A 10,074-nucleotide genomic window follows, 5' to 3' on the forward strand; every position below is an offset into this window, starting at 1 on the left:
TCTGCGGTAAAACTACTCGATAATACCAGTCATAAGATAAGAAATGTCTCCTGTAAGACTCCAATTTTTATAGAGCTTGCGCCTCACATAAGCTATGCTCCCTCTCATCCTTTCTTTATGCAAGTTCGGAAACGGCTAATCCCAAAAACAGATAAATAACCGCTCCTAGCTTGCACTCCAAAAGGTTTGCATGCCCCCAGGTATAAAGTACAATTTCAAGGCTGCCCCTACTTATCCGATAAAACATTTGTTTTAAAGGGTGAGGCTTGCCTCTTCCTGGTTACCCGAAGATTGTTTTGTTAACACCATCAAACGAAAACATTTCCTCGGCACTACCTACCGAAGTAGACAATGGTGAATGACCTTTTTCAAACAAGTAACCTTATCAAAAGAATCCTGTTCTAGAACAACCCCTCTTCCATCCACGGACGGGGTACGGACTAGTCATATTCTTTCGCGGAAATTCTACTTTATACCCAAGGTTTCCTCTGCCCGAAGCAGACCAGGATGCATGCCCCCTGGGTTCCAGTCCCATCTTTCTGAATCACTCGCACTCATCGGGAAGGAGGACTAGGGGTGGAGACATTTCTTGAGTGAATAGACCATTTAGGGTTGGTATGTGACTATTTGCGATGCGTGATCCCGGAAATGAAAGTTGGTCTATGAGCTTGACCATTCTTCCTTCGTGTGGAAAACACATTACTCTAAAGAGTGAGGAGACTATAGCTCCCATGCAATATATATAGTCTCGTCCAAGGAGTAGGTTATAATCCAAGGGTCCTTGAACGACCATCACGTTCATTTGAACGGTCTTCCCTTTCAATGTAACAGGTACATTGGGGAGGATCCCTAATGGTCGACTGGTTCCTTTATCAAAACCCGAGAGATTTCTTATCTCAGGCAAAAGCGCCGGGGAACCCTATGCTTTCCAAGCAATAGAGGAAAGGATACTCACAGATGCCCCTTCATCAATGATAGTTCCAGCCATCACCATTCTATAAATTTGGACTATGATTCTGAATGGTATACTGGCTGGCAACCGGGGTCTGCCTAGTTGGTTCCAATCAAAGGACACAACCAGGTTGCTTGGTGGTGGGACCGAATACACGGCCGGATATGACCCTGACGATGTTCCTTCCTACGATAAAGGAATGGGTGCATTGCCCTGATGCTCATCAGAATCTGTGTTGATGAAAAGAATCTAGATGGTGTCATCCTTATTCTCTTCAGTGAGGGTGTCATCTGAAGATGAATCTTCAGTGACGGTGTCATTTGAGGATGAAACCTCTGAAGGAAGAACCGGGTCAACTGTCGTATCGACCTTTAGACTTTCGTCTGGTTTGGATTCAGTAGGTTCATTTTCAATGACTGACGCTTCAGCTGACCACTTGAGCGGGCCAGCTGTATTTTCAACCAACGAAGGACTTGGCACGAGTTTTTTGTATCCAGGAGGAACTCTCAACGGTGAAACCGGGCGATCTTCCAAAACTCTCTTCGCTTCGTCTAAGAAGGGACAACGGTGGATGGCGTGATCACCTTCACACAGTCTACAGGGGGATCTTGCTCCCCCTCTTTGTCTTGAACCTTCACTTTCGCTGGTTGACGGTAAGAATTCAACATGGCTATTAGAGGTTGATGCTACCGAATTGTGCAACCGAAGGGACCAGTCCCTTAGTATCCGGGGAATACAGGGACAATCTCTATGGAAGTGGTCTCCTCTACATATGACACATGGCAATTTAGGCCCGGTCTGTGCTGTGTGTGGATTTTTGTCAGATGTCTTTTGCTTGCCCCCAGTCGCCTTAGGCTCCTTCTTCTTCTTTTCTCTCTTCTTCTTCTCCTTCTTCTCCATGGGAGCTTGGCTTTTGCCGGCTCTACCTTGCGAAGATGAAGTATTGGAGGAAGAGTTATAGGAAGTAGAAGGCTGGTGGGCAGCTCTAGACTGATCTAACTGTTGACTCGACTGTTCAGGAACCATGGTGTTCTGAACTACATTAGTTGAGAAAAGCCAAATTGGTAGGCCAATTGTCAGTCCTGGAAGCGACAATGTGGCCATATGGGGCGCACCAACTTCTCCCCAAGAGGAGAAAGGACTAGGATTTCCATCATGTGGAATTCCTTGGTTGGGGCGTTCCATGCTCTCAACCTACAGATCAACGCAGGAATAGGAGGTGATTATGTTCCGTTTAAAATAAATTTTATAACGACGCTTTAGACACAACTTGCTTTTTCACTTTTTAAGAGTCGAGAAAAAGCTAAAGATGACTCTAGTCTCCTTCGATGTTTTAACGAGCCCGAAGTGACAAATGCTCGGATGGAATTTTTCAGTTATAGAGTTTGAAAAAGGCCAAAAGAAACTGCTCTGGAGATCTAGGCAGAGGGTGTGCCAAACCTTTCGCAAAACCACAGAATACGTTTTACGGTACGAGTGGTCGATCTTCGTGAATGTTGTGTTCACTGCATTGCGATCAGTAGGGCGGCCGACACGGTTTCCTATGGATAAAGGCTTTGATCCTATAGGGATCTCCCAATATATACGCGACGGTACGTGGGAGCACAAGTCCGTATTGATACTTATCGCTTCACCGTGGAGGAATCACCCAACCACTCAACCCTAAGATATCACGTTTAACGACGCCGGAACACGTCTCTAGCTTAGACCTCTATGTGTTTGCGTTATGTTTCAATGCGTTGTTATGTAAATTCAATTTATTTTAAGGTTGATCTTGTTTAGCAGTTTGCCTTTATGGATCACCACGAGATGTATAGTAACACTCCTAAATGCAGTCTAAGATGATAAGCAAGCTTTTCAATCTTTCAACTTTGAAAATCTTAACTACTGAGGGAAAAGAAAGACATCATCTTTTCACACAGATCATAGAGCACACACTAATGCACTTTTTCCTAAATCGACATGCAAACTGTCATAATGCACATGCACAATGCAAGTATTTCTTTTCTCTTTCTTAATGTTGGTGCGATACAAAAAGAAAGCTGTTGTATAACTTTGAATTCAATTTCAAGCGAAAGCAAACAAGCTTGTCCAAAATCAAAAGACACCTTAAGATTTACTTGTTTCGACACTAGAAATGTATGAATTCAAACCATATGACGAAATCAAAAGCTCAATCAGCTATGAACAGCAAACAAACTAACTCTTAAGATCAAAACGACACTCTATCACAGGTCTAGATCTAAGAGGCCACAGCAAGACTAGTTCACTTTCGTTATGGGAAACTGTAAATGATACAAGAAATACACAAAGAACAAACACAGTTTCTTTATACAACCGAGGCGGAATAGTGGCAAGGAAAGTTGGTTTCAGATAGGTACATTGACTGGTAACAGGCTGCAAAAACAAGGGTGAAAACAGGGCAATAAACAGGAGGGAACCCCAGTAGCACTAGGCAAAACTGGTCCAGCGCAGGTAGTACACTGGTAGTTTGACCTTCAGCGCAGGTAGCCCCTTCGGGAACTGCGCTGAAATGCAGACTGCCTTCACAGTGCCTGCACTGAAGATTCAAACTTTCGTTTTTCTCAGTTTCCGGGTCACAGATTGCTCAAAAATTCACAGTTTTTGGCCAAATCAGAAGCTATCAGTCAAGTACACACTAAGGGATGATAAGGAGGATGAAAAGCTATCACTAAGATCTATTTAGAGTCCTTGTGAATCAGCTCTTCAAATCATAAACATGCCCAGAAACTGAGCTAGAGTAGCTGCCCTCTACTTTGCATTTGAAAGATCCAAATGCAGTTCGATTCGGTACTCCCTTTGTTTATGAAATGAATAGAAAAAACACAAACAAACAACAAGATACGATCCCCAGTGGAGTCACCAATTTGTTGTTGGGAAAAGTATCCAATACGGAATGACCCTATCCCACTCTAAGGGTGATAGTACCTCAGCAACAATCAAAGCAAAGCTATTCAAGATTACTTCTTTATGAGATGTAAGAGAGAGGAGGAAGAGATCCACTAACCGATGTCTTCCGCTAATGATTGATCCAATCTTCTCTCTTTGTTGCTTGCTCCCAGCTCCTTGCTCTTTCACTGGCCCAGCTACACCAAGATCCTGCAAAATAACAAGAGAGGGAAACTACAAGAAGCATACATTCATAATTGATTCAAGGATTAGAATAAATCAAATACACAAGCATAACAATACACCATTGAGACACATGCATATAGAAGAACCTCAAATGCTTTATTAATGGAAGACGTAAAGTTCAGGAAGTGATACAACCATAAAAGGCCCAATCCAGCATCACCTCCCAGCAGAAAGAAATCCCCTCTTCACCTCCTTCAAGCAAATCACCCAATAGTTCTATACGCAAACCAACAGCACTTCCTTACAGTCACAAGATTCCAGCCTCCCTAGACCTCATGAGAGAGCTCCATATATAGGAGTTTTGGAGAAAGGATGAGTCAGCTTGAGGCTGGTATGAAGCTGACTAGTGTCCTCTCCCACTTCAGTTATTCTTCAGTTCTTGAGTCCACTTGGAGGTTCTTGCTTCCACTTGGAGATCTAGACCCTCTTACTCATCACTAGGCGAATTCCCTGATCCAAGTGTCATTTTGGAAGCTTCCTGGGCATTGACACCTTGAGGAATGACTGTGCCACTTGGCCAATCTCGCCCAGCGCAGGTAGCCTTCATTGGACTTGACATTCAGCGCAGGTACCGAGTGGAGCAGTTGACATTCAGCGCAGATGCTCAGTGGAGCAGTTGACATGATCCAGAAATAGCTTGTTTTTTGAGTATTTTCAGGTGGAGAACTGATTTTCAGTGCTGTGGTTTGCTGACCTTGTTCCTCTAGGGGTAGGAACAACATGTTTAGGGACTTTGGATCCCTTAGATTATTGACATTTCATGCTTCATGTTGTAAGGCACAAAAATGTCTATAACAAGGCTTCTAGTTCCTATAAGACTAAAACTGAAGATTCTAAAATAGATGAAATAACTTCTCTTCTTAGAAATCTATCTAATATAATTTCCAAGGTTGAGACTCAACCTAGGACAATTCAACAAACAGTTTCCAAACCCCAAAATCAAAATCAAGGTCAGTATCAAAGAAATCCACAATTACAAATTCTTCAGAGACCTAGTAATGATCAACAGATTCCCACTCCTTTGTTGATAAATGATCAATAACCTGATGATAATACTATGACCATCATTGAATATATAAATAATATGGATACTTCCTCTTATCAAACAGTTATTATTCCTCTTACACAACAAAATGAGGTTCAAGAAGATCAAAAATCTTCATAGGTTTCTAAATACCATGCCTTCTCTGAATTTTTTATTGCAGAGTTGAACAAAAGATATGACCTTAGGCCTAGGCCTAGCCCTAGAAGACCTCCTAAGGAAACTCCAGTAATTGAACCTCGTGCCAAAACTGCTCAAACTCAAACGACTTTTATTCGACCATTAGAATAGCCAATTGATATTCCTCAAAAGACAAATAAACATTGACTACATTTAATGTTGAAAAAGAGTTAGAAAGATTTAAAATCCCAATTCCTCTTTCAGAAATTTCTAAAAACTCTAGGTATAAAAATCAAGTCTCCAAATGGATACAAATTACCTCGGTTGATGCTGAAAGTGATATCATTAGTCTACAAGATGAAAAACTAGCAGTTTTTTTTGGCCCAAGCTCAGATATGATAGATGAAATAGTCTCTCTTTTCTATGTAACTCTTAAGACAAATGATTCATGTTGTATAATTGTATGCTTGATTCTGGAGCATCACATAACCTTATGCCAAAAAATATCATGGATCATTTGAAACTTGATATAATTAGATCCTATCATGACTTGTACACTTTTGATTCTAAAACGGTGCCTTGCTTAGGATTGATTAAGGATTTAGTAGTCACCATTGCCCAAATTCCAGTGAAAAGTGTAGTACTTGATATAGTTGTCACAAATATCCCTCCCACATTTGGAATGCTCCTTTCAAGGTCTTGTTGTTCCAAATTAGGGGGAACTCTTCAGATGGATATGTCTTATGCTACTATTCCAGTTTATGGGGGAGAACAACTAAGATTATATAGGGAGGTGAGATTTGTGCACACTATTTGCAAAACAGACCAGCCAAGGAACCATCCCATTTATCCAATTGACCAAGATTTTGGTTTCTTTCAACTCTCTTCAAACGAAGTTGATGAAACTCAAGTTAAAATTGAAGATGTAATTGAAAGTCCAGTACCAAATCAAACTGATATATGGAAACTATTCTTTGATGGCTCCTGTACAAAAGATGGATTAGGAGTTGGAGTAGTTTTAATATCACCAGAAAAAGAAAACATTACCCAATCATGTAAGCTAGACTTCGAAGTTACAAATAATGTGCCTAAATATGAATCTTTCCTTTTAGGATTGCAATTAGCCAAAAGCTTAAAGATTCAAAACTTAAGTGTTTTTACTGATTCAGAACTTATTGTCAAACAAGTGAGATATATTTTCCAGACTAAACACCCTAGAATTAGGTCTTACTGAAATGAAGTATGGGATTTAGTTGAAAACTTCTTTGATGCTTTTAATTTAACTTATATTCCAAGATATCAGAATATTCATGCAGATGCCTTAGATGTTTCTGCTAGTTCATTTAAAAGTCTTGATCAAACTAATTTACTCTACCAAATACAAGTCAAGTATACACCATCTATCCCAGACAATCTGAAACATTGGCAGATATTTGAAGATGATGAACACTTGAAATCTTTTCTGCAACTTATAGATCAATTTTATGTTCTACAAATTGATGAAGATAGATCCGAAATAACTGAAAATACAAGTGAGAATGATACTTCAGATTTCAGTTCAAAAATTGTTGATCATGATTATTCAATTGTCTAACAATTTTTTTTCCCAAAGGCTTGATACCTTTAGAAAAGTTGTTTGATCAAAATGATGTTCTCTGAAATCCTCAGTCCATTTCTTCGCAAGAGGACATAGAAGAAATTAACATTGGAACAAATGATGATGTCAAAATCATCAAAATCTGTGCATCTTTAGACCCTGAGGTTAAAATTCAATATCTTAAGTTACTTCAAAATTATAAGGATGTTTTTGCTTGGACCTATGCTGATCTAAAAACTTATGATACTTCATTAATACAACATAAGATCCCTTTGAAGCTAGAAGTAGTACCTTATCAACAAAAACTTAGGAGGATTAATCCAGCCCTTCTACCAACTATCGAAAAGGAAATTAAGAAAATTCTAGATGCCCATATCATTCTCCCTCTTAGATATTCTAATTGGGTTGCAAATTTAGTTCTTGTTAGGAAAAAGAATGGAGAAATCAGGCTTTGTGTGGAGTTTAAAAATTTGAACAAAGAAACATTAAAGGATAATTACCCTTTGCCCAAAATGGATCAGTTACTTCAAATGGTTTTAGGAGCACAAAGACTTTCTATGCTTGGTGGTTTTTCAGGTTATAATTAGGTGAATGTTGATCCAGCAGACAAGGAAAAGACAACCTTCACTACACCCTGGCGTACATTTATGTATGCTAGAATTCCATTTGGCTTATCAAATGTTGGAGCAACAATTAAGAGAGCTATTTATGTAACTTTCATGGTCAGGTAAACAAATTTGTGGTTATTTATCTTGATGACATTACTGTTTTTTTCTAAATCTAATCAGAAACATCTAAAGCACTTGATCAAGGTTTTTGACAGGTGTAGGAAATTTGGGATATCATTGAACCCTAAAAAGTTTTTGTTTGCTATCAAAGAAGGAAAACTATTGGGCCATATAATTTCAAAGGAAGGACTGGTAATTGATCCCAAGTGCGTGTCTGCCATTGAAACATTGACCTTACCTAGTTACAAGAAAGAAATTTAAGCTTTTCTGGGTAAGATTAATTTTTTAAGAAGATTCATCCCAAATTATGCAGATATTGTAAAAGATATAACTGACATGCTCTGAAAGGATCATGAAGTTAAATGGACTGTCTCTTCCAAGCATGCATTTGATCATATCAAGAAAGATATTTCTAAATTTCCCACCTTGGCCAACCCCGATTATACTAAACCATTCAGTATCTTTTCTTTTGCCTCAGAAACAAACCTTGTTGTTTTTCTATTACAAAAGAATGAAGATTCCCATCACCATCCCATAGCCTTTTTCAGTAAGGTTATGAGAGATGTCGAGCTTAAGTAAGACATAATCGAGAAGCAAGCATATGCCCTCATTCAAGCCCTAAAATATTTCAGGATGTATGTCCTACATTCACCTATTACTGCTTATGTTCCTAATGGTGCTGTAAAAATCATTTTAACTCAACCTGACACTGATGGGAAAAGAGGTAGGTGGATCACTCAAATACTTGAGTTTGATCTAATTATCAAAACTACAAAGCTAGTAAAAGGTCAGGGATTAGCCAAGCTTCTAGTAGAATCCAATTGCAAAGTGCTTGGAATCAATTCTATTTTAGAAGTACAAGGGAAGAATCCACAAGAACCTTTCCTAATTTTACAAGGGAAGAATCCACAAGAACCTTCTGTCCTTGTACAAGGGAAGAATCCACAAGAACCTTTTGTCCTTGCACAAGGAAAGAATCCACAAGAACCTTTCCTAATTTTACAAGGGGAGAATCCACAAGAACCTTCTCTTCAACCTGAAGAAAAGAATCCACAAGAACCTTTACCTTCATATCAGATTAGCCCTTTACATATTGATGACAAATTTCTATTGTCATATTGGTATCAAGACATTGTAAATTTTCTGCTCCATTTTGAATGCCCAGCATCATTTTCCAAAGCCCAGTGTAAAAGTCTTAAATTGAAAGCAATCAAGTACTGCATCATAAATGCAAATTTGTACTGGAAAGATCCATTGAATATTTTGTTATTATGTTTAACAGAATCAGAAACTGAAGGAATCATTGATCAGTTCCATACAGGATTTTGTGGAGGACATTATGCTTGGAGAGAAACAACATACAAGATTTTAAGGGGAGGATTTTATTGGCCAACATTGTTCTTACAAGTAGGGGCAAAGGTCAGAGGTTGTGTTCCTTATCAGATGTTTACTAGTAAGCAAAAACTAGCAGCTATTCCAGTAGTACCATCAATAATCTGAGCACCTTTCCTTCAATGCGGATTAGATTTTGTTGGAGAAATCCATCCCACTTCAAGTAATCGGCACAAATGGATCCTCACAACAACAGACTACTTCACTAAATGGGTAGAAGCAATTCCGGTAAGAAATGCCACCAATTTGGTAGTAATTAAATTCATTGAAGAAAATATCTTATCTAGGTTTAATTTCCCAACTCAAATTGTCACAGATAATGTAGCAGCATTCTCTAGTGTTAAAATGATTGAGTTTTGCTAGAAATATCAGATTATGTTACATCATTCAACTCCATACTACCCTCAAGGTAATGGCCTCGCAGAATCCTCAAATAAAAGTCTAGTAAAGGTAATCAAAAAGACCCTAGCAGATCATAAAAAGAGTTGGGACTCTCATTTAATTTATGCAATATGGGCAAACAGAATAACTCCAAAAAGATCTACTAGGAAATCTCCTTTTCAATTATTCTATGGGAAAGATGCAATTTTTCCCACGAATTTGGCTTTCCCAGTTTTAAAATTCTTGCAGGACTCAATAGATGAACCTGATGAATTTTCAAAAAGGATAAATCAGATTATTGAACTAAATGAAAACATAGATGAAGTTCAATACAAATTGAAGAAATATCAGAATAAATGAAAATCCTGTTTGACAGAAGAGCCATAGAAAGGGACTTCACGAAAGGTGACCTAGTTCTAAGATGGGAGTCCATGAGGGAGGAAAAGGGAAAGCATGGCAAGTTTGACAACCTATGGTTTGGCCCTTTAGCAGTTGCTGAAGTAAATGGTGACAACACTTTTGTGCTACAAAATCTTGAGGGATAATATTCCACTTATCCTGTAAATGGAAGGTTTCTCAAACATTTCATTCAGTACTAAGAAGTTGGGATACATTTCACTATAAAAACTCTGGTTTCTTTTACTTTTTAAGCTGTCAGTGAGATTTTTTTACAACAGAGGACTCCATAGCTCGAGGAGAAGGCACA

The sequence above is a fragment of the Pinus tabuliformis genome, chromosome 7 (genome assembly GCF_031772625.1).
Source record: "Pinus tabuliformis cultivar Carrire ecotype Pingquan chromosome 7, CPIR1, whole genome shotgun sequence".
NCBI classification, from domain to species: Eukaryota; Viridiplantae; Streptophyta; class Pinopsida; order Pinales; family Pinaceae; genus Pinus; species Pinus tabuliformis.